Source organism: Sus scrofa, chromosome 3, assembly GCF_000003025.6.
Source record: "Sus scrofa isolate TJ Tabasco breed Duroc chromosome 3, Sscrofa11.1, whole genome shotgun sequence".
In the NCBI taxonomy this organism is placed as follows: domain Eukaryota; kingdom Metazoa; phylum Chordata; class Mammalia; order Artiodactyla; family Suidae; genus Sus; species Sus scrofa.
Genome location: NC_010445.4, coordinates 18,372,753 through 18,398,149, shown reverse-complemented (window position 1 = coordinate 18,398,149; position 25,397 = coordinate 18,372,753). Strand labels below are relative to the sequence as shown.

Below are 25,397 nucleotides of genomic sequence, written 5' to 3'. Positions count from 1 at the left end.
TCAGAGCTACAGCTGCAGGCCTACACCACAGCCACAGCAATGAGGGATCTGAGCTGTGTCTACACCACAGCTCACGGCAACGCCGGATCCTTAACCCACTGAGCATGCCAGGGATCGATGCCCCATTCTCATGGATACTAGTCAGAATCGCTTCTTCTTCTTTTTTTTTTTTTTTTTGTCTTTTGTCTTTTTGTTGTTGTTGTTGTTGTTGCTATTTCTTGGGCCGCTCCCGCGGCATATGGAGGTTCCCAGGCTAGGGGTTGAATCGGAGCTGTAGCCACCGGCCTACGCCAGAGCCACAGCAACGCGGGATCCGAGCCGCGTCTGCAACCTACACCACATAGCTCACGGCAACGCCGGATCATTAACCCACTGAGCAAGGGCAGGGACCGAACCCGCAACCTCATGGTTCCTAGTCGGATTCGTTAACCACTGCGCCACGACGGGAACTCCCAGAATCGCTTCTGATGTGCCACAGTGGGAACTCCCAATAAGAATGCTAAATGCACATACCCACTGAGAAGTCGCCTACAGAAATACTCCCAGCATTGGAGTTCCTGTCACGGCTCAGCAGTAATGAACCCAACTATGATTCATGAGGATGCGAGTATGATCCCTGGCCTCACTCAGTGGGTTAAGCATCCGGAACTGCCATGAGCTGTTGTATAGGTCACAGACATGGCTTGGATCCCGTGTTGCTGTGACTGTGGTATAGGCTGGCAGCTGTAGTTCCAATTCAACCCCTAGCCTGGGAACTTCCATATGCAATGGCCCCAAAAAGCGAAAGAAAGAAAGAAAGAAAGAGAGAAAGAAAGAAAGAAAGAAAGAAAGAAAGAAAGAAAGAAAGAAAGAAAGAAAGAAAGAAAGAAAGAAAGAAAGAAAATGCCCCTAGCCTTGTTTGTAGTTGTGAAAAACAGGATGCAACATAAATGACCATGCATAGGTGACTGACTGATCAACATCCTTCTGTGAAACATTCTGTAGCTGTCAAAAAGAAAAAGCTATAGGAATTCCTGTCATGGCTCAGCAGATAACGAACCCGACTAGCATCCATGAGGACTTGGGTTCGATCCCTGGTCTCGCTCAGTGGGTTAAGGATCGGGCATTGCCGTGAGCTGTGCTATAGGTTGCAGACTCAGCTCGGATCCCGAGTTGCTGTGACTGTGGCATAGGCTGGCTCCGTTTGGACCCCTAGCCTGGGAACCTCCGTATGCCGTGCATGAGACCCTAAAAAGACGAAAGAAAAAGCTACATTTCTAGTTCCGAGGGGAGAAAGTTTTCCATAATGCATTGTTTTATTTTTGTTTTTATTTTTTGTTTTGGCCACGCCTATGGCATGTGAAAGTTCCTGGGCCTGGTATCGAACCTATGGCATAGCAGTGAACCGAGCTGCTGCAGTGGTAATGCCAGATCCTTAACCCACTCCACCACAAGGGAGCTCCCATAATACATTGTTAAGTGAAAAATAGTAAGCTATAGAACATTATGTATACTATAATCCAAGTTTTTGCATTATAGTTATTGAAATGGTATAGCAATAAATAATATCGTTTTCAGCATAATACAGACATCACACGTTTCTCCTGGTAACTAAAGAAGACAGATGACCAGATAAAACTATAGTAGAAGATTCAATTACTTTCTTTTATTTTATTTATTTACTTATTTTTCCTTTTTAGGGCCGTACCCGCAGCTTATGGAGGTTCCCAGGCTAGGGGTTCATTCGGAGCTGTAGCCGCCGGCCTACACCAGAGCCACAACAACGTGGGATCGAGCCGTGTCTGCAACCTACACCACAGCTCACGGCAATGCCGGATCCTTCACCCACTGAGGGAGGCCAGGGATCGAACCCACAACCTCATGGTTCCTAGCTGGACGTGTTAACCACTGAGCCATGACGGGAACTCCAGAAGATTCTAGAATAAACAATTCTACTACTGGATGTCTCCCTAGAGATCAGCTAAGCCAACCCCATTTAACTGAGGAGGAAGTAAGGACCAGAGAGGCTAACATTCTTCACGCTACAATGTTAGGGCACTAAATCTATGCCAGGCACTTGCTTGGTGCTGGGATTCAAAAGGAAGCAGAACACGGATCCCACATGCGACAGGCACATAGACAGGCTAGTGTCCCACATGTTGTCATGCCGTGTAATAAGTAATGTGGGGAAAGCACATTCAAGCCGCAAGGTGAACCTAATCCAGATTTAGGAGTAACTCCCAGGGAAGGTCATGTATTAGCTGACTTGGAAAGGAGGAGAGGAAAAGTCAGATAGACCAAGAAGTCAGGGAACAGTGTCCCAGGAAGTTTCGAGGGGGGAAAAAGTGTCATGCGTGTGGTTAACCAAAGCATTTGGAGCACAAGGGAATTCTAGTCCCGACTTAGGAGCCAGGGGTCTCCTGCCTCCAGTTCAGTGCTATTTAAAAATACTACCAGAGTTCCCCTCAAGGCACAGCGGAAATGAATCCGACTAAGAACCATGAGGTTGTGGGTTCGATCCCTGGCCTTGCTCAGTGGGTTAAAGATCTGGCATTGCCGTGAGCTGTGGTGTAGGTCACAGATGTGGCTCAGATCCTGCGTTGCTGTGGCTGTGGTGTAGGCCGGGAGCTACAGCTCCGATTAGACCCCTAGCCTTGGAACCTCCATATGCCGCGGGAGCGGCCCTAGAAAAGACAAAAGGACAAAAAAAAAAAAGAAAAGAAAAAAAATTTTTTAAATACTAAGTCTGTCAACAAGTATATGATGATTCAGCACATCTATCAATTTTCTCAAATATGAAAATGAAAAACAGGAGTTCTCATTGTGGCTCATCAGGTTAAGAACCTGACTAGTACACATGAGGGCATGGGTTCAATCCCTGGCCTTGCTCAGTGGTTAAAGATCCAGTGTTGCCATGAGCTGTGGTGTAGGTTACAGCTCCATATGCTGTGGGTACGGCACTAAAAGACAAAAAAAAGTGGCATTCTGATGAAAGTCAAGAGCATCCTGGAGGTCCATCAGGGTGATCCTTGAGTGCTGCTTGGTGGCTTCTTAACCTGAAGCATCCATCACTCCATCCTTACAGAGGAAAATATTCCAGTAATCTTTTGTTGGGTATGACCAGGGCCTTGCAGGCTGAGCAAGTGGTGGGAGAGCAGGACACGGCTGTGGAGCCCCCTGCTCTTCTTCAAGGGCAGGACCTAGTGCCCCTCGCACCGCGGGGTGCCTGCCCCACCCGACACCCCAGGGAGACCCTGCCCCCTCACTCCTCCACCTCCAAGGCAAGCCTGAACCAAAGAGGTTGCTGTGCAAGCACATCTAAAATCCTTTCTTTCTTTCTTTCTTTCTTTCTTTCTTTCTTTCTTTCTTTCTTTCTTTCTTTCTTTCTTTCTTTTTTCTTTCTTTCTCTCTCTCTCTCTCTCTCTCTCTCTCTCTCTCTCTCTCTCTCTTTCTTTCTTTCTTTCTTTCTTTCTTTCTTTTGCTTTTGTGTGACATGTGGACGTTCCTGGGCTAGGGGTCAAATTGGAGCTATAGCCGCCAGCCTACCCCACAGCCACAGCAACGCCAGATACTTAACCCACTGAATGAGGCCAGGGATCGAACCGACGTCCTCACAGGTACTAATTGGGTTTGTTACCACTGAACCACAACGGGAACTCCTATAATCCTATTTCTGTAAGAAAAATTAGTTTAGTTATTGAAAAAACACACAGCGTTGCCATGAGCTGTGGTGTAGGTTTGCTGTAGGTCACATGGCTGGTATCTGGCATTGCTGTGGCTGTGGTGTAGGCTGGCAGCTATAGCTCCAATTTGACCCCAAGCCTAGGGACCTCCATATGCTGCCTGTGCAGCCCTAAAAAGACTAAAAGGGGGGGGGGCAATGGGATGTGTATTAAACTCTCCATAGGGGTTATATCCTCAGCTGAGATTATAGAGAACTTTGACTTTCTCCATTATAGATTCTAGATCTCAGCAATGTTTGACCTTTTCATGTGTATAACTGTTTTAGAAGGAGAGAGGAAAAGGAAATTTTTTTTTTTTTGTCTTGTTATTTCTTGGGCCGCTCCTGCGGCATATGGAGGTTCCCAGGCTAGGGGTTGAATCAGAGCTGTAGCCACCGGCCTACGCCAGAGCCACAGCAACGCGGGATCCGAGCCGCGTCTGCAACCTACACCACAGCTCATGGCAATGGCGGATCATTAACCCACTGAGCAAGGGCAGGGACCGAACCCGCAACCTCATGGTTCCTAGTCGGATTCGTTAACCATTGCGCCACGATGGGAACTCCAAGGAAAAGGAAATTTTTAAGAGTTAATTTATTGCGGAGTTCCCGTTGTGGAGCAGTGGAAACGAATCCGACTAGGAACCATGAGGTGGCAGGTTCGATCCCTGGCCTCGCTCCGTGAGTTAAGGATCCAGCGTTACCATGAGCTGCGGTGTAGGTTGCAGACATGGCTCAGGTCTGGCATGCCTGTGGCTGTGGTGTAGGCTGGCAGCTACAGCTCCAATTCAACCCCTAGCCTGGGAACCTCCATATGCTGCCGGTGCAGCCCTCAAAAGACAAAAGACAATAAAAATAAAAATAAAAAATAAGAGTTAGTTGATTTCATACCCTTCCCCCACAGCTAGGCTCCATGCACACTGCGCCACCTGCTGGTCATGATATGGCTTCTTTTGTCTGTGACCAGGGAAAATACCATACAATGTGAATGCAGTGTTGCAGTATCAATACTACATGTAAAAAGCCAATTCTTTTCTTTTTTTTTTCAACATATTTGAACATATTTTTTGCAATATGTAAAAAGCCAGTTCTGGAGGGAGAGAAGGCAACAAGGGGAGAAAGATGCGAGCACTGCCCTTAGCTGTGGAACTCTGTGTCAATGGAGGAATTTGTAAAGAGATTGTTAGGAAAGTATGGTATATAATAACTCTCTGCACTTGAACCCAAGAGACTTTCGATAAAGATTGCTGTGACTTTTGTTTGTTTGTTTGTTTTGTTTTTTAAGGATGCACTTGCAGCATATGGAAGTTCCCAGGCTAGGGGTCTAATCGGAGCTACAGCTGCCAGCCTACACCACAGCCATAGCAATGCCAGATCCTTAACCCACTGATCGAGGCCAAGGATCGAACCCGCAAACTCATGGTTCCTAGTCAGATTCTTTTCTGCTGAGCCACACGGCAACTCCTGCTGCATCTTTTTGGAAAGTCAAGGCTCTTTGGAAAAGCGTCTCACGTGTGATGCTCTGAAATGATGAGACTTAAGGATGAGGAGGCCCAGATTTCTTTGCCATGCTATAGCTCTCTCACAGGGAGGGACTGTGCTGCCAGACAAAGGGAGTGTTCTGGTCAGCTCCACAGTTCTACCTCTCTATGGCTCGGTGGGCTCCTGGTTTATACCTCAGTCTCTTGTGAGTCGCATCAGTGTGAGTCTATCCTGGGAGGTTGCTGACAATATGGAATTTCTAGTCCTGCAGGGCCGAGGGCTAAATTCTGTAGCAATCACCCACCAAGATGCTGCCCCCTCCGTGGTCCTCCTTGAGCGGAAATAACGTCTCCTCTTACACTTTCATCGAACAAATATGTATATGATGGGCCAGGCACTAGGCTAAGTGCTAAAGGTACATGTTGGACTTCAAGGTCCCTTCAAGGACATTGAACTCAAAGCCTCTGGCCAAGGCAAGAATTATCAGACCCTTATCATCGCCCCACCCAACTCACAGTAATGCCCCTCCCCCACCTTGAGCAGCCTGGCCTCTTTCTCCCCGTCCCCTCCTAGAAAAAGTACTTGACTAACTCCTCACCCTCCCCATAGGGGTCTTATATGCCCCCCAACCAACCAGCAAGTGTATCCAACCAATCAGTAGGTCAGCAGGTGTGTTGCGAGACCCCTCCTCTCCCTGGGTTATAAAAACAGACATGACCACACTCTTGGTGGTATCGGCTCTCCCTGATTATCAGGAAGTTTCTCTCTCTCTCTCTCTTTTTTTTTTTTTGCCATTTCTAGGGCCACTCCCACGGCCTATGGAGTTTCCCAGGCTAGGGGTCGAATCGGAGCCATAGCCGCCGGCCTACACCAGGGCCACAGCAACACGGGATCGGAGCCACCTCTGCGACCTACACCACAGCTCACGGCAATGCCAGATCCTTCACCCACTGAGCAAGGCCAGGGATCGAACCCGCAACCCCATGGTTCCTAGTTGGATTCGTTAACTACTGAGCCACGACAGGAACTCCAGTCAGGAAGTCTCTTATCTCAACAGACTCTTTCTCTCCATTTCGCCATGCTCAATAAACTCTTCTTTCTTTTCCCTCCAATATGGGTCGTGAAATTCCTTTCCAATCCCCGTGTACAGACCACGACAAGACAGTGATGAGCATAAACAGATCTGAACCTCGCCTTGATGAGTTGATCATAGAAGAGGTGAGGGTTAGGAGAGCCATCAATCAAATTATATCACAAACAGGTAAAAGTGTGACATTCGTGTTGCCGTCATCATCAGAGGAGATCTCCATGGTGCTTTGAGAGATTATGACAGACGGATTTGACTCAGTCAGGTAGATGAAAATGAGTAGGAGATATGGAAGTAAAGAGAGGAGGGAAATGGAGATCCCATCATGGCTCAGTGGTAACAAACCCGACTAGTATCCATGAGGATGCAGGTTCGATCCCTGGCTTCGCTCACTGGGTTAAGGATCCGGCGTTGCCATGAGCTGCAGTGTAGGTTGCAGAGGCAGCTCAGATCTGGTGTTGCTGTGGCTGTGGTGCAGGCCAGCAGCTGTGGCTCCAGCTGGACCCTTAGCCTGGGAACCTCCATATGCCTTGGGTATGGCCCCCAAAAGCAAAAAAAAAAAAAAAAAAGAAAAGAAAAAAGAAAAAGAAATAGAATGAGATTTGTAGCATGATATCACTTAGGTAAATTAAAAATACATGGACACTGGAGCTCCCATTATGGCTCAGGGGGTTAAGAGCTCGACCTGTCTCCATGAGGACGCAGACTCAATACCTTGGCCTCGCTCAGTGGGGTAAGGATCTGGCATTGCCGAGAGCTGTGGTGTAGGTTGCAGACGAGGCTCAGATCTGGCTGCAGCCTTGAAAAAAAAACAAAACCAAAAAACACGCACACTAAACAACGCATGTCTTATAAAGACAGTCCCACACACACTGGGGACACACACTGAAGAATGTACGTGAGAGGAGTGGAGAAAAGAGATAAAAGACCATAAACATATAAAACAAGAGAGAGGCCAGGCAGAGCCCAATGATGACAGTGTACCATCAAGTAAGAAACGAGGAGTTCCCATCGTGGCCCAGTGGTTAATGAATCCGACTGGGAACCATGAGGTTGCGGGTTTGATCCCTGCCCTTGCTCAGTGGTTTAAGGATCCAGCATTGCCGTGAGCTGTGCTGTAGGCATAGGCTGGTGGCTACAGCTCCGTTTCGAGTCCTAGCCTGGGAACCTCCATATGTGTGGGAGTGGCCCAAGAAAAGGAAAAAAGACAAAAAAAAAAAAAAAAGTGAGAAATGAGTAACTCTGCATCTGGGTTTTTTTGTATGTTTGGGTGTTTTTTTTTTGTTTTGTTTTTTGGGTTTTTTTTTTTTTTTCTTTTTGGGACAGCACCCATGGTATATGGAGGTTCCCAGGCTGGGGGTCGAATGGGATCTACAGCTGCCGGCCTACACCACAGCCACAGCAGTGTAGGATCCGAGCCGTGCCTGCGACTTACACCACAGCTCATGGCAACGCCGGATCCTTAACCCACTGATCGAGGCCAGGGATCAAACCTGTGTCTTCATGGATGCTAGTCAGATTTGTTTCTGCTGAGCCATGACGGGAACTCCTGGGAATTTTTTTTAAAGAAAAGATTTGGTAGTTGTTTGGGCAAGAGTAGAGGCACCCTGGACCAGTGTGAGTGCGGTGGCCACAAAAAGTGGATGGACTACGTTATATGGACGAACACATGGAAAGCATTTCAACGGTGCCTGATGTGAGATAAGTGTCCAACAAATGTGAGTTGTCATTTTTATACTGCAGACACAGTGATGAATTGAATATGGGAGGGAAGGGAAGGAGTGAGGTCAAGGGTAACTCCCTGATGCTGGCTCAGCCATTGTTGCCAAGTGGGAGTCGAGAAAATGAAAACTGAGGACGGGAATTCTTCCTTGTGGCTCAGCAGGTTAAGAACCCAGCAAGCATCCGTGAGGATGTGGTCCCGCTTCGCTCTGCAGGTTAAGGGACTTGGCGTTGCCGCAAGTTGCAGCATAGGTCGAGGATGTGGCTTGGATCTGGCATTCCTGTGGCTGTGGTGTAAGCGGCAGCTGCAGCTCTGATTTGACCCCTGGCCTGGGAACTTCCTCATGTCATGGGTTCAGCCCTATAAAGACCAAAAAACCCAAAAAAACCCGCAAAAGAAGAAAAACGAAGAAAAACTGCAGACAGATGATTCTTTTGAGAAATTTGGATGTGAAGACAGAGCTATTTCTTACATATGGGCAACACTGTAAAATACGTAAAAGATTAGAGTTCCCCTTGTGGCTCAGTGGTTAAGGAACCCAACTAGGATTCATGAGGATGTGGGTTCAAGCCCTGGCCTCACTCAGTGGGTTAAGGATCTGGCATGCTGTGGCTGTGGCTGTGTCTGTGGCCGGCAACTGTTGCTCTGATTTTTTTTTTTTTTTTTTGGTCTTTTTGTCTTCTCAGGGCTGCACCTGTGGCATATGGAGGTTCCCAGGCTAGGGGTCGAATCGGAGCTACAGCTGCCGGCCTAATACACAGCCACAGCAACGCCAGATTGGAGGCGCGTCTGTGACCTACACCACAGCTCACGGCAACGCCAGATCCTTAACCCAGTGAGCGAGGCCAGGGATAGAGCCAGCAACCTCATGGTTCCTAGTCGGATTCATTTCCGCTGCGCCACGACAGGAGCTCCTGTTGCTCTGATTTGACCCCTAGCCTGGGAATTTCCACATGCCGTGGGTGCAGCCCTAAATAGCAAAAAAAAAAAAAAAAAAAAAAAAAAGAAAGAAAGAAAAAGAAAAAAGATTAATCCAGTGATACATGTTAACTGATACATAGTTATTGCAGGAAACTTCAGAAATTAAAGATAAATTCAAACAAACAAAAAAATTGAGCCCCAGGAGTTCCCTCTTGTTCAGTGGGTTAAGGATCCAGTGTTGTCACTGCTATGCCTCAGGTTACAGCTGTGGTGCAGGTTGGATCCCTGGCTGGGAAACTTCCACATGCCATGGCACAGACACCCCCGCCCCAAAACGAGCCCCAAATCTCCCTTGAGGAGAAAATAAAATTGACATTTGCCATTCAGGAGAAATAGCTTCTGAGACTTCATTTTTTTAAAAAATTTTATTTTATGGCTTCTCCCGCGGCACATGGATGTTCCCAGGCTAGGGGTCCAATTGGAGCTACAGCTGCTGACCTACACCACAGCCACAGCAACACAGGATCAGAGCCGCTACACCACAGCTCATGGCAATGCCTGACCCTTAACCCACTGAGCAAGGCCAGGGATCAAACCTGTGTCTTCACAGATGCTAGTCAGATTAATTTCAGCTGCGCCACTACGGGAACTCCTGAGACTTCAATAAACACGAAAATGCGAACTCCTTGCTTCTGTAAACCCCATAAAACGCAGGATATAGAACTGAGACTGGGTAGATGGTCATGCAACTTACTGAGAGACCACAGAAAGAAGAGTAAGTTTGATGGTAAAAAATGTTGCATTAAGTTTTGGGCTGAAATGGTTTGTGTTGAAGTCTAAGACTCTAATATGAATTTTAAAAAATAGAACGCTTATTATATACCAGCCACTATGGGTGTATATAGGTGAATAAAACAGTGGATCCTAACCTCCCTGAGCAGGCAAGTGTACCAAACAAACGTAAAATTTGGTATGGGTTATGTAAGAGATTACAAGATACTAGGATGTAAACCGTTGTGGTTAAACATTTGCTCACAATGACAATATGTTCCTGACAATACTCTCTAAAAGAATGATATCTGGGTTTACAGATCTGCTTATTTCTATTTATTTTTAACATTTTTTAAATGAACTTTAATTTTTGAAGCAGTTTTAGCTTTCCAGCAAAATTGAAGGAACAAGTACAGAGTTCTCATATGCCCACTGCTCCCCCTTCAATCAACAATCTGCTCGTTTAAAAATTTTTTTATTGTTTCATCGAGGTTTTGGTAATAGGAGTGGATACTGAAAACACGCTCTGGTTGGTTAAAACAAGGTTCAGCTGAAGAGGCGGAAACTCTGTGTCCAAGTAAAAACTACATTTCCCAAGGAGCAGCGCGGCACGGGAAGAGAGCGCACGCGTAGAGAGGAAGACAGCGCACGCGTAGAGAGGGTCTCGCGCTGCTCATAAAAGGGAAAAAGCGTGCGTGGTTCTTGAGCCGCCGCGAATCTTCGAACGTGAGCGCGTTGTTATCCGCAGACTCTGAAAGGCATTCGAGGGAAGACGCGCCTGCTCCCGCCGTCGCAGTTTCCAGCGCGACTTGCTTATTCCACCCGTGGTTCTGTAGGTGGGTATACGTCGTGGTCTGAGGCACTGCTTGGCTCCCCGCACCCCCGCTCGGAGAATGGCGGGAGCGGAGGGCCGGGGGGTCCCTGTTCTCGGGCGTCGCTGAGGCAGCTCTTGAGAGGCAGTGCGCACGCGCCCTGGACCGGGAGAGGCGGGGCGCTGGGAGGGAGGGCTGGCGCCGACCTTCTCTGGTAACTGACTGCGCCTGCGCTCGCCGGCTGGAAGAGGGTGGGAAGCCGCTGCACGTGGAGCTTGGCTCCGTGGCTGGGAGGGGTGGGTACGCACCCCAGGTGCGAGAGAACAAGGGCAGAGGATGGGGCCCGCACTTTGGCAGCTTTCATTATTTGCTGAAGGTGTGCTTAGTTTAACAACCTCATTCTTCATATTCCTCCAGGTGCTTTCTATTTCACTGCAGCCAAAACTTCATTCTCTACTCATTAGCCCCTTTTCTCCTTCAAACACACTCCAGTAAGGCCTTGGCTCTCACCCCTCCACTGAAATGGAAATGCGTGCTTCATTTGCTATGCGGAACATTCTCGTCTTCAGCTTCAGCTCTTTCTGGTTTCTCCTCTGCTGATTCTTGCTCTAACTTACCCTCAGTGGTTGGTTGTACTGCCCCACAGCCTCATCTTTGATCTCTTTTCTGTGCTGTTTCCTAGGCTTTAAATACTCTCTCTTTTTTTTTTTTTTTTGTCTTTTTGCCATTTCTTGGGCCGCTCCCGTGGCATATGGAGGTTCCCAGGCTAGCGGTCTAATCAGAGCTGTAGCCACCGGTCTACGCCAGAGCCACAGCAAACGTGGGATCCGAGCCGCGTCTTCGACCTACACCACAGCTCACGGCAACGCCGGATCCTTCACCCACTGAGCAAGGGCAGGGACTGAACCGGCAATTTCATGGTTCCTAGTCGGTTTTGTTAACCACTGAGCTACGGCGGGAGCTCCTAAATACCATCTCTTGTGTTTAACTCTCAAATTCTTGTCCTCAACTCATTGCTCTACCTGAAATTTTGAGTTTTACCATTCACCTTCTTCAGTTTTCCAATTTTTCAAACACCTTGAGTTATACTAGATGTCTTTTGCTTCCCCTCTGTCCTCTTTCTCCATCAGTCAGTACATGTTTATCTGTTTATATACTTGTTTATGTGGCCACACCCACAGCATTCCTAAGTTCCCAGGCCAGGGATCAAATCTGAGCTGCAACTGCCAGCTAAACAGGATCTTTTAACTCATGGCTCTGGGCTGGAGATAGAACCAGCACCTTGGCAGCAACCTGAGCTGCTGCAGTCAGATTATTGTTTATTTATTTGCTTTTTAGGGCAGCAGGTGTGTCATATGAAAGTTCCTGGACTAGGGATCAAATTGCAATTTCAGGTGCCAGCCTATGCCACAGCCCATGGCAATGCCAGATCCTTAACCCATTGAGCAAGGCTAGGGATCAAACCTGAGTGCTCATGGATACTAGTCTTGTGTTGCCACTGAGCCACAAAGGGAGCTCCCTGTAGTCCGATTCTTAACCCACTGGGAACTCAGACAGTCTCTCTTCAGAGCATGTTAACAGGAACTGATTTGTTTTCCAGGATCAGGGAGAAGATACTGAACAGTCCAGCTTCAGAACTGTTGCAGTGTTTCTAAGTTCAAAGACCGTTTTAGGAGGCCTCCAGGGAGTACCCTGGTGGCCTAGTATTTAAGGAACTGGTACTGTCATTGCCGTGGCTCAGGTTGGATCCCTCTGCAGGTTACAAGTATGGTGTTAAAAAAAAAAAAATTTCCAGGATTCAGTTCAGTTCTGCACTTGCTTTTGAGGACTTAGTAGGTGCCAGGCCCTGTGCTAATTGCTGGGAATATAAAGATGAATAAAAGTGCATCTCTCTCTTTTCAGAGATCTTGGTGTGGCAGGAGAGACAAACAATATGGTAGTCTCTGGGTGCATGTGTGACAAATGCAGGAACAGATGTTTGTGTCCGGTGCTTTAGAAGTTTCTGGAAGTTCTGATTGCCCATGGCATCAGGGCAGATTAGAGGGGCCTGAGACAGCCACATCTCCCTGCCAGTTGTTTCTGGCTAGGAGCAGCTTTGTCCTTGTACCGTAGTATGCCATACAAATACTGTCGTGTTCTCTGTGTGCCCTGGTGTGGAAAAGCTTGGCAGGTAGTGCTGAAAAAGTGTGAATTTTGCTGCCATTTGATTTGGGCCCTGAAAAAATGAGTAAATTTGAGAGATCCAGAGGCAAAAATGGAGAAGGATCGAAGGGCAGACATAACTGAAACATACAGGTCTGCTTGTTTGAGGCAGGGGCCCTGAGTATTTCAATATGGGTATCGTAGGGTAAGGTCAGTAGAGAAGGCTGTTTGAGAGGTGCCATTCAGGATCTGAAGCAGTGCCTTGAGAGTGTTTTGTACACCTCAGTGTCCGTTTTTATGAATACCTCCCCCACCACAAGGCACCCTGTTCTCAGTGGGTAGGTCTATTAGCATCCATAGTTTTAGAGATTAACTTTCTGGAGTTGTCTAGAAGTCGAGACATGTGTCAAGTCAAAGTCCTTTTTTTCTGATTTCTAAATTTATAGGAGTTCCCATCGTGGCACAGTGGTTAACGAATCTGACTAGGAACCATGAGGTTGCAGGTTCGATCCCTGGCCTTGCTCAGTCGGTTAAGGATCTGGCGTTGCTGTGAGCTGTGGTGTAGGTTGCAGACGCGGCTCGGATCCCGCATTGCCGTGGCTCTGGTGTAGGCCGGTGACTACAGCTCCTATTAGACCCCTAGCCTGGGAACCTCCATATGCCATGGGAGCAGCCCTAGAAAAGGCAGAAAGACCAAAAAAATAAAATAAAAATGAATCTCATTTGGGAGTTCCCATTGTGGCTCAGCAGTAACAAACCCGACTGGTATCCATGAGGATGCAAGTTCAATCCCTGACCTCGCTCAGTGGGTTAAGGATCCGGTGTTGCTGTGATCTGCAGTGTAGGTCACAGATGCAGCTCCGATCCTGAGTTGCTATGGCTGTGGTGTGGGCCGGCAACTGAAGCTCAAATTCGACCCCTGGCCTGGGAACTTACATATGCTGTGGAACTTACATATGCCCTTACAAAAAAAAAAAAAAAGGAAGAAAAAGAATCTCATTTAAGCTTTTGATGAGTCATCTGCTTTGGAAAAAATAACCACTTCAGGATGTGTGGTCCCTGTGTCTGTGAAGTGGAAGGTACAGTGGTGAACACTGAACCCTTGGGAGTCAGTTGATGATACTAAGGGTTCTTTGAGCCCATAAGGCTTAGGTTATAGTTAGATTGCCGTTGAATCCCACCTCTACCACTTATTATTTGCATGACCTTGGTAAAGTCATTTTATTACTCAAAGAATCGAGTTTCCTCAGTACTAAATGAATGGTACTTTGTGGGTTGATAATCCACATGTGTGAGTGCTTAGCACATGGCAGGTCCTCACTCAGGAACAGGTGCCATTGTTACCTTTATTGTCTCTCTCTCTTTTTCAGATGGCACAGTGAATCACCATCTTACTGGTGATACTTTTGGTATAGTCGTAATAACCTAGCAGTTGATTGACAGTTTACAGTAGACAAAATGCTGCTTCTTCCATGATCTCTTTTGCTGTTGAATATCTGAAGTTGTGACGAAACTTGGAGATGGGAGGATAAGCATAGATTTTTGGAGTGCCTGCTCAGCTACCCATACCCATCTGAACTTCATTTTCCCCAGCTGTAAGGAAGGTGGGCTTGTGAACCTTCTTTTTTTTTTTTTTTGGCCACATCCAAAGCATGCAGAAGTTCCCAGGCCAGGGATCGAACCTGCACCGTAGCAGTGACAATGTCAGATCCTTAACCACTAGGCCACCAGGGAACTCCAAGAAGGTGGGCTTGTAGCATTGCTGTAGGTTAAATTAAAACCACCTGTGGGAGTTCCCATCGTGGCACAGTGGTTAACGAATCCGACTAGGAACCATGAGGTTGCGGGTTCGATCCCTGGCCTTGCTCAGTGGGTTAAGGATCTGGCGTTGCTGTGAGCTGTGGTGTAGGTTGCAGACGCGGCTCGGATCCTGTGTTGCTGTGGCTCTGGTGAAGGCCAGTGGCTACAGCTCCGATTAGACCCCTAGCCTGGGAACCTCCATATGCCAAGGGAGTGGCCCAAGAAATAGCAAAAAGACCAAAAAAAAAAAAAAATCACCTGTGTAAGTTTCTGTACAGGAGCTTGGTAGGTATGAAAAGAGGTGAGGGGGAGTTCCCGTCATGGCTCAGTGGTTAACGAATCTTGACTAGGAACCATGAGGTTGCAGGTTCGATCCCTGGCCTTGCTCAGTGGGTTAACGATCTGGAGTTGCCATGAACTGTGGTGTGGGTTGCAAACGCAGCTCTGATCCTGCGTTGCTGTGGCTCTAGCGTAGGCTCGCCGCTACAGCTCCGATTGGACCCCTAGCCTGGGAACCTCCATATGCCGCAGGAGCGGCCCTAAAAAGGCAAAAAAAAAAAAAAAAAGAGGTGAGGTGTGGGGTGGGTAGAAATCTTTGCCTTAAATTAAGAATTTCTTTAGAAACTAGTTAATGTTGATTCTTACTGATGGTGGCTAAATTGAGGGTGTGGATCTGAATGTGGAGTCTTAGATGCCTTGCAAGTCACTCCTTTCAATCCTCAAAACAAAGCTTTTATTGTCTTAAGTTTTATGGGATTATTTTTAGAGTGGTTTAAGTATAGGATGCTTGAGTTTGTTTGTATGAGGCGTTGACTACTAGTTGAGGGTCAGAGAATAGTTTTAGGCTGGGTGTTTAGCAGTTAATATTCTTCTACCCTGCAACTCTGTCCTTAAGAATTACCTCCCTTTTTTTTTTTTTTTTTTTTTTTTTTTAAGCTTTTTAGGGCTGCATGTGCAGCATATGGAGGTTCTCAGGCTAGGGGTCTAATTGGAGCTACAGTTGCTGGCCTGCACCACAGCAACAGCAACATCAGATCTGAGCCTCATCTGCAACCTGCTCTACAGGTCACCCCAGCGCCAGATCCTTAACTCACTGAGCAAGGCCGGGGATCAAACCTGCAAACTCATGGTTCCTAGTCAGATTCGTTTCCATTGTGCCATGATGGGAACTCCAAGAATTACCTCTTTTTAGTCAGACTTCTCAGTTGTGGGTAACAAAAAGGTAATCCAAACTAGCCTAAGTAAAAAAGGAGTATCTACTGACTTTAACTGCAGCAGTATTTCTAACTGGAGAGTCCTGGGTTTACCAGCTTCAGACATGGCTATATCCAGCAGCCTACACTATATCATCAATATTTTCTATGTTTTTCCTCCCTGCAGTTTCTCTTTCAGGCAGGCAAAAGCCTCCATCAGTTCCAGGCTGCTCTCTTAACCAAATGAAAAAGTTATCTTTTTGCAGATAGTTCCAGCAAAAGATCTGAAATTGATTTTGGCCAGACTTGGGTCGCATATCTCTTCCTGAATCAGTCATAGTGGTCAGGGAGCATGTAATCATTTAATGGGCCCAAGTCCCATACCCAACCTTGGAGCCAAAGTGAGGGATGGTTTCCCAAAGAGAAATTAAGAGTGCTGTTACCAGACCTAAATATTTGCTTAAGAAAAATGAATGTATGACAGGCTCACATATGATTGCTCATGGCAATTTTATTCATAATCGCCCCAAATGGAAATAGGTGCTATTTGAAGAGAACAGGTTGAACAAACTAGTTTGTTCATGCAATAGTAAGCGACCCAGCAATGGAAAGGAACAGGCTCCGGATACACACAGCAACACAGGTGAATCGCAAAACACATTAAGTGAAAGAATCCAGATACTGCAGAGTATGGGTGGCATGATTATGTTTCAGTGAAGTCTCAAACAAGCCTAAATGGTCTGTAGCGGAAAATAATGGAGCAGTTGTTCTGCTTGTGGGTAGAAATAGAAAGCGTGGCCTTCTAAAAAAGAAAAAGAAAAAAAAAAGTATGGGAGTTCCTGTCGTGGCGCAGTAGGAACGAATCCGATCCATGAGGACGCAGGTTCGATCCCTGGCCTCGTTCAGTGGGTTGAGGATCCGGCGTTGCCGTGAGCTGTGGTGTAGGTCGCAGATGAGGCTCGGATCTGATGTTACCGTGGCTGTGGCTTAGGCTGGCAGCTGTGGCTCCAGTTAGACCCTTAGCTTGGGGACTCCCATATGCTGCAAGTGCGGCCCTAAAGAGACAGAAAGAAAAAAAAAAAAAAAGTATGGCCTTCTAAGTCAGTGGAAAGAAGAGGTGCTAGGACCTGGAAAGTTTAGGATACTGGGCCTTGCCTCAATTCATAAGAATGTCTGAGACCATGCAGGAGTTGCATAACCTCTCCTGAGACTAATGCAAAGGTCAGCTGGGATCCTTGGGCTCTGCTTCCAGGCAGCGCTGGCTGAATGTTCAGTTTCCTCCCAGCTGGGAACTGCCTGGCCTTGCAGTTAGATGTGGTCCTGAGTCCACGTCCACGTTCCAACTTGTCCCTAGTGTTCTCAGGGCGGAGAGCCACAGAAAGCTTTGCCTCTGCTGAGTATCTTTTTTGGGGAAATCCAAGTTCACAAATGACTGGATCCAGAGATGGCAGTTGTTGGTTGGAAAATCAGAAAATGAGGTGGTTCTCCCAGGCAGGGTGCTACCCAGTAGGCAACGCTCAAGCACAAAGAGGACCCAGGAATTCCCACTAAAGCTCAGGGGGTTAAGAACGTGCGGGTTCGGTCCCTGACCTCACTCAGTGGGTTAAGGAGCCAGGGTTGCTGCAAACTGCAGCATAGTTCAAAGACGTGGCTTGGATCTGGCATGGCTGTGGTGTAGACTGGCAGCTGCAGCTCCGATCTGACCCCTAACCCAGAAACTTCCATCTGCTGCAGGTGCGGCCCTAAAAAAGAGAGAAAGAGAGGGCCCTTAAATGGTGTGGGCAGTGGTTGCTCCCAGGTTTGGGCTGCATCAGTGTTTTCTGTTGCTCATGCCTTTGACTGCTTTGCTCAACTTTTTTTTTTTTTTTTTTTTTGCTGCACCTGCGGGATGTGGACGTTCCTGGGCCAGGGTTGGAACCCAGGCCAAGTGGTGAGTCAAGCTGCTGCAGTGACAGTTCTGGATCCTTAACCCCCTGTGCCACAAGAGAACCCCACGGTTTGCTCAACTTAACACAGTCCCTGTGTCTATTTTCCTGGCAGTTCCCTGACCCACATCTACAGACAAGGAGGAGACCGCTCCTACTGCCAAGTGAGTGCTCTGTGCCAGGCACTGCCTAGCACCTTATGTATGTAGTCAATTCTCACGTCGGTGCTCTGGTTTTTGTAGAGACTGAGGAAGGTTAAGGAACTCCCCAGGGTCAGAACTTGATAGCTGTCCGTCCCCAGTCCTCTCCTTGGAACACTCCTAAAATACACCTGTCAGTGCATTGCCCTGATGGTGGTACTGCAAGTGATCACGAGGGGATACAGCTAACACACTTAGAACCATTCTGTATCTTTTCGACTCTCAGTGAAGTATTTGACACACCACATGAGGAGTTCCGATTGTGGCTCAGCAGAAACAAACCTGACTAGTATCCATGAGGATGCAGGTTCAATCCCTGGCCTCGCTCAGTGGGTTAAGGATCCAGTGCTACCTTGAGCTGTGGCATGGTCACAGATATGGCTCAGATCCAGCGTGGCTGTGGCATAGGCCAGCAGCTGCAGCTCTGGTTCAGCCCCTAGCCTGGGAACTTCCATATGTTGCACCTGTGGCCCTAAAATGAATAATTGACATGAGGTAGTCAACACATTATTATAAAATAGATTTTGGGTTAGGTGATGTTGCCCAACTGTAGGCTCGTGTAAGTGTTCCAAGCACGTTTAACGTAGATGAGGCTAAAATCTGATGTTCGCTAAGTTAGGTGTGTTAATTGCCTCTTCAGCGTATGATATTTTCAACTTCCCGTGGGTCTGTCAGAACGGAACTCCGTGGTAAGTCGAGGATGCTCGGTAGATTGCATATGCAGAAGGGGACACACAAAACAAACATCATTTTAGGTTGTTAGGATTTACTTAACAATCTAAATGGGGTGGAAATAGAGGCGTGAACAGAGTGCTCTGGAGAGCCAGGGGAGTGTCTGCCTGGATACCGCAAAGAAGAGGGGGCATTGCAGTAGGCACATGCTGCCCTTTATGTCAGGTCTGGGAGGGGCATCAAGGTGGCGGAACCTCGGAGAGCTCAGGACTGACTACTTCCAAAGGTGGCAGTACTTTGTCGCATCTTAAAATGAGGTTCTCCCAGTAGGCATAGTGAGCCTCCAGAGTCCTAGTGCTCATTTCAGTACCTCAGAATGAATTCACGTCAGAACAGGAAGGAGCTGAGATGAGAGCATGTACAAGTCACAAGTCAGGGATGACACGCGAGGGCTGCCTTTGCCTGACACAGTCTCTCATCAAAAATGGGGCCCTCCTTTCCCACTGCTGGGTTGCAGGACGGGGCCCTGCCTGGCTTGGTATTTGACCTACTCCTTCCCCTCCACATCAGGCAGATCAGCGCTTTCACTTTGTTTTGCTGAAAGTTCTCCCTTCAATTTCATGTGTCTGTCTGTCTCTGCATCTGCTAATTGCAGGTTTTATGAGATGCATGCGTGCTTTTTCCCTTTGTATATAAATGGGATCTCTGGAGAAATAGCCAAGAAACAACTGTGGTTGCCTCAAGGGGTGGGAGATTACTTTGTATTTCTTTTAATTGTTTGAAAATTTTTTTTTAGTATGTGCTTATATTATCTACCTAGAGGTGGTGGTTGTTTTCCTTAAGAGAAACAGGCTGTGTCTGACAACAGTGAGACAGAGACGGAATGAAGTCGAAGTCATGTGATGAGAGCCTAAACCAAGGCAGTGACAGATGAGAGGTGGCTGGATAGGAGAGAGATTACTGAGGCGAAATCAGTTGAAATGGAATGGAGATTGATCAAGGATCTGGGGGGTTGGAGAGGAGCAAGAAAGAAGAAACCCCAGAATTTCCAGCTTGAGAAGCTGAGTGGCCAGTGATGGGCCCTGTTAACCCACCTCCAGAAGGCAGGGGCGTGGGGGACATCATGGTGGGCTAATCGTGGGGGAGCTGTGGAGCCCTGGAGAAAAGTTAGAGTTGATGATATCATCGCTGTGGAAGTTTCAGAATATGGGGGTTTGAAGCCGATGAGGGTGCTCGGAGTGCTTAGAGAACAAGAAGAGGATCCCGGGGTGACCTTCCACTGAGGTGGAGGAGGGGGCAGTGGAAAAATGTGAGATACTGGGGACCTGGGAACCCAGAGAACAGAGTTTTGAGGAGGAGTGGGTGGTCGGATATTCAGTGGAGTGGAACGTTCTAGAAGCTGGCAGGAGATCATGGGAATTGAGAGAGAGCCAGACTGCAGTGGGTTAAAGGGTACATGGGAGCGGACATGAGGATGGGGTACTGTGCCAGCTCCATGCTATGTCCAGAGGATGCTCTTAGAGATTGGGCACGCTAGGGGAGAAGACAAATACAAAGAGACTTTCCATACGGTTTGGTAGGCACGGTGGTAGAGAGATGCCCGAGTTACCTTTCCCCAGATCATTCTGGTTTTGTTAGGTTTCCCGCCAGGGGTTATTGTGTTATTCTTTGCTTTGTACACATAAGCACATCTCTTGCCTAGGTGGAATTCAGTTTCATCTTGAGCATAATAAATACCTTCAGTCATGCCAATTTTTTAAACAGTTTTATTGATATAATTCACCTACCATACAGCTCACCCACTTAAGATGTGTCATTCATTGCATTTTGTTTTTTTAGTATATTCAGGGTTGTGGAGCCATTGTCGTTATCTAATTTTAGAACATTTTCTGGACCCATTGATTTAATTTTTTTTTTTTTAAGCATTTCCATTGTGACTCAGCAGGTTAAGAACCCAGCTAGTATTCATGAGGATCTGGGTTCAGTCCCTGGCTTCTCTCAGTGGGTTAAAAGATCCGGTATCACCTTGAGCTGTGGTGTAGGTCAAAGACATGGCTCGGGTCTGGTGTTGCTGTAGCTGTGGCGTAGGCTGCCGGCTATAGCTCCGATTCAACCCCTAGCCTGGAAACTTGCATATGCCACAGGTGTGGCCCTAAAAAGGCCAAAAAAAAAAACACCCCCACTTAAGTTATGGAACATTTCTAGCATACATACAGAAGTAAAATCATATAAGGAATGTGTGCTGAGCAGAGTGATTTGGGGTCTCCCTTGGTAGATGAGTTCAGCCAGCTAGGGGAGGCCATCTGGGCTGAGTCAGTGCTGTGTGGTTCCTACTTGATGATGCAGGAGCCAAGGAAAAAGCTTTCTCTTAAAAAAGTTAAGAACATTGAGACTATGTCTAGATACTTACATCGCAACACAACAATGGGAGGAAAAAGTATGTATACATGTATGTGTGACCTGCTGTACAGTGTAAAAAAATTTTTTTAATAATTTTTTAAAAAGTTAAGAAAAATTGGAGTTCCCGTCATGGCTCAGTAGTTAACGAATCCGACTGGGAACCATGAGGTTGCGGGTTCGATCCCTGGCCTCACTCGGTGGGTTAAGGATCTGGCATTGCCGAGAGCTGTGGTGTAGGTCACAGACACAGCTCGGATCCAGCGTTCCTATGGCTGTGGTGTAGGCTGGTGGCTACAGCTCCGACTCAACCCCTAGCCTGGGAACCTCCATATGTTGCCTGTGCGGCTCTAAAAAGACAAAAGACAAAAAAAAAAAAAAAAAGAAAATGGGAATTTTTTTTTTTTTTTTTTTTTTTGCTTTTTAGGGCCACACCCACAGCATATGGAGGTTCCCAGGCTAGGGGTCTAATCGGAGCTACAGCTGCCGGCCTACACCACAGCCACAACAACACCAGATCTGAGCCGTGTCTGCGACCTACACCACTCACGGCAACACCAGATCCCCAACCCACTGAGCAAGGCCAGGGATCGAACCCGCAACCCCATGGTTCCTAGTCGGATTCGTTTCCGCTGTGCCACGACGTGAACTCCTGATATAGGAGTGCAAATGGACCTACCTTTTGGCTGGGGGTCAGGGCAGGAGAGAGGTGGTGAATGAACTTAGTAAAAAGGCGAAGACCTATACAGGTCTAGGTAGGTCCCAGAGAAAGTAAGAGAAAAATGAGGCTTGCTTAGGATTAGTCAGACAAGACCAGGCTTGAGCGAGTTGTTGAAAAAGCATGTATTGTTTGTATCTTTGGCAGTGGGGGGGTGGGGAGACCCCGTGTGAGTGTGCGCAGCTAAGACGGGCCAGAAGGAATGTCAGCACATAAGCACAGATGACGCTGGGTGGACCCCACCCCTCACTCTCCTGTCTCTCCAGATGCAGCCCTGTTCGCTGCTCCTTGGACTTGCTCTCAACCTGCCCCCACCCCTCAGCCAACACGCTCGCCTTTCCCCCGCCTGCCGTCCTTGGTCCGCCCTCCCTCCACGCCGGCTCCAGTCACAGCCCCGCTGGCAGGAAAGTGCTCTCTCCACTGGCTACTCGCACACCCGCCCGCGCCGCTGCCTCCTGTCTCTCCCACTGAAAGTGTTTTCCCTGAGGTCCTCAGTGACACCCTTGCTCCCAGATGCTGGGGACAGCCAGCCCCGAGTCCTCTTCTGTGGTGTTGGGTATTGTCAGTCACCCCCTTGCGTCGGCTTTCCTGCTTTGACAGAGATAGAGATTTGGAAAGTCATCGCACAGACGGAGGCGGGGGCTTACCTAGGAGTGCATGGTGGGGCTGGTGGCCAGGCCTGAGCCCCGATGAGCGCCAGCATTTGGGGAACAGGCAGGAGGGGGGCCAGCCCAGGAGACCCAGGAGCTGAAGCAAGGGGAAGGCCAACTACGTGGGAGGAGGCCCTGAAGCCACAGGAGGGGGCACCGGTGGGCACCCCAGCTGGGATGCTGACAGGCCAGGTCAGATAAAGCAGGAAAGGATCCAGTGCTTTGGACGATAGGGGTTGTTTGCTCCCTCAAGAGCATTTTTGCTGGCCTGGGGAAGACAGAAGCTAGATTGGAGCAGGTGGTGAAATGGGGTGAAATGAGGGTGAGGAAGTAGAGGCACCTGAATGAACAGCTTTAATTTTGCTGTGAAAGGGAACAGAGACGGGTGGGTAGATGAGGTGAGTGTGGGGTTTGGAAGCTCTTATGGTTGATTTTTGTTTGTGTGTTTGTTTTTGTCTTTTTGCCTTTTCTAGGGCCGCTCCCGCGGCATATGGAGATTCCCAGGCTAGGGGTCTGATCGGAGCTGCAGCCACCGGCCTACACCAGAGCCACAGCAATGCAGGATCTGAGCCGCGTCTGCAACCTACACCACAGCTCGGGGCAATGCCAGATCCTTAACCCACTGAGCAAAGCCAGGAATCGAACCTGCAACCTCATGGTTCCTAGTCAGATTCGTTAACCACTGTGCCCCGATGGGAACTCCTCTTAAGTATTTTTTAGATGGGATCCCCTAAAGTGTGCTTTTTTTTTTTAAGGGGCCACACCTCCATATGGAGGTTCCCAGCCTAGGGGTTGAATGAGGCTGCAGCTGCCAGCCTACGCCACAGCCATGCCAGATCCGAGCCATGTCTGTGATCTGCATCACAGCTCATAGCAACACCAGATCCTTAGTAACCCACTGCAGAAGGCCAGGGATCAAAGCCTCATCTTCATGGATACTAGTCAGATTCGTTTCCACTGCGCCACAGCAGGAACTTCTTAAAGTGTGCTTGTTGGCTCGTGAAACATAGGAAAGGAGACCGTCCAAGAGGAGACGGGGTTCAGAGCAGAGATGTGGGAGGGGTTCGTCTTCAGGAAACACGGGGACAGTCGTCCCTCTGGAGGGCAAAGCAGAGGGGACGGGGGCTGCTCATAGTTTTTCTGGTAGGAATAAGGTTTCTGGCTTCTCTTCTGAGCAAAGTAAAACCTCGGACGTCAGTTAAGGGGACCCAGATCTGGGTCTGAGGCCAGGAGCAAAGATAGTGAGGAGAGAGAGGATTCGAAGTGTCAGAATCCTCAAGGAAGGTGACTGATTGACCTGGCAGCATGGTGGGAGTGCTTACTGCCAGTGTTTGTGAGGGACGCTGTAAAGTAAAACCCACCTGTCCGGTTGGGGAGCTTCTTCCTGTTTTAATACACACAGGTTTGGGAATATAGAAGTCAGATAGTTTTGATCAGGATTCTGCTTTATGTGGCAGGAGAGAACAGCCTTTTCTGTGTTAGTCTGTTCCTTCCCAGGATCTTCCCACTTGATTCATCTTTGTTTTTTGGGTTTTTTGGTTTTTTTTTTTCATTTATAATGACTTTTATTTTTTCCATTATAGGTGGTTTACAGTGTTCTGTCAATTTTCTGATGTACAGCATGGTGACCCAGGCACACATACATAGATACATTCTTTTTTCTCGCATTATCAGGCTCCATCATAAGTGGCTAGACGTGGTTCCCAGTGCTACACAGCAGGATCTCATTGCTTATCCGTTCCAAAGGCAGTCGTTTGCATCTGTTGGATTCATCTTTGGTCCACACCTTCACTTGGTTGTGGATCAGTGGGACTCTCCTCCTTCCTCTTCGCTCGCTCAGCAGAGCATCCCTAGCGTCAGCAGTTCCCAAGACTTCAACGATGACCTTTATGCTACCCACTCCCCATCTCTAAGCTCTGGATCCCTTATTTTGTGTGGTTCTTATTACTGCATCTAGACTTTTTTTCTTAAGGGACATGGCCTCTCTATATTAAAATGCATTCTGTAAAGCTTTGGTGGTGAAAATAGTGTCATACATGTGAGAAAAACAAATCTGTGTCACAAGCCGTCAAAGAAAAGTAAGATAAGTTGGACTTTGTAAAAATTGAAAACATGCTTCAGAGGATACAAGTCAACAACAGTAATAATAAAAATGGGCACAGGGCTGTTCTCCAGAGAAGATACACAGATAGCCAAAAAACATGTGAAAAGATGTTTAGCGTCATTGGCCATCAAGGAAGTGCAAATCGAAACCGCTGGTTACCATTTCACACCCGCTAGGATGGCTGTAATCAAAAAGACAGGGGAGTTCCCTGGTGGTCTAGAGGTTAGGATTCAGCACTTTCACAGCCATGGCCCAGGTTCATTTCCTGGTCTGGCAGCTGAGCTCCCACATCAAGCTGCTACGTGCCATGGCCAGAAAAAAAAGACACACAATATCACATGTTGGTGATATTGGTACAGGTACAGATATTTCAGAACCTTCACACTTTGCTGATGGGAATATAAAAGGGTACAGTCCCCTTGGAAACAGTCTTGTAGTTCCTCAAAAGGTTACACATAGTTGTCACATGAACCAGCAAGTACACTGCACGGTACCTACCCAGGAAATGAAAACATGTCCACGCAAAAACTTGTCTACAAGTTTTCACAGCAGCATTTTTCATAATAGCTGAAAAGTGAATACACCCCAAATGTTCATCAGTTGATGAATTAATGCACAAAATGTGGTATATGGGAGTTCCTGTCATGGCACAGTGGAAACGAATCCAACTAGGAACCATGAGGTTGCAGGTTCGATCCCTGGCCTCGCCCAGTGGGTTAAGGATCTGGTGTTGCCCTGAGCTGTGGTGTAGATGGCAGACGCAACTCAGATCTGGCGTTGCTGTGGTTCTGCGTAGGCCTGCAGCTGTAGCTCCAATTAGACCCCTAGCCTAGGAACCTCCATATGCCACGGGTGTGGCTCCAAAAAGACAGAAGACAAAAAAAAAAAAAAAAGTACATGCAAACATGGAATATTCAACAATAAAAAGAAATGTGCAGAGTAGGGAAATCTTAAAGAGACAGCAAGTAGATTAGTGTTTGCCTAGGGCTGAGAGGGCTGGAGATCTATTTAAAACGTAGAATTCAGTGGTTTTAGAATATTCGGAGTTAGGCAGCCATCACCATGATCAATTTTAGAACATGTCACCACCTGGCCAGAGA

At 47.7% G+C, this 25,397-nt stretch overlaps 1 protein-coding gene across 5 annotated transcripts in view; it reads left to right on the top strand.

Annotated features, from left to right (window-relative positions):
• The window catches only part of SGF29 (SAGA complex associated factor 29), a 33,133-nt gene continuing 17,955 nt past the window's right edge, over nucleotides 10,220-25,397 (top strand). The window contains exons 1-4 of one of the 5 annotated variants that reach the window (XM_021088033.1): nucleotides 10,220-10,520; nucleotides 14,009-14,242; nucleotides 17,541-17,561; nucleotides 17,672-17,720. The gene's annotated coding sequence lies outside the window, so the exon portion shown is untranslated. The remainder of the gene's footprint in view (nucleotides 10,521-14,008; nucleotides 14,243-17,540; nucleotides 17,562-17,671; nucleotides 17,721-25,397) is intronic. The other 4 variants (XM_021088032.1, XM_021088031.1, XM_021088034.1 and 1 more) reach the window with 4 other exon arrangements.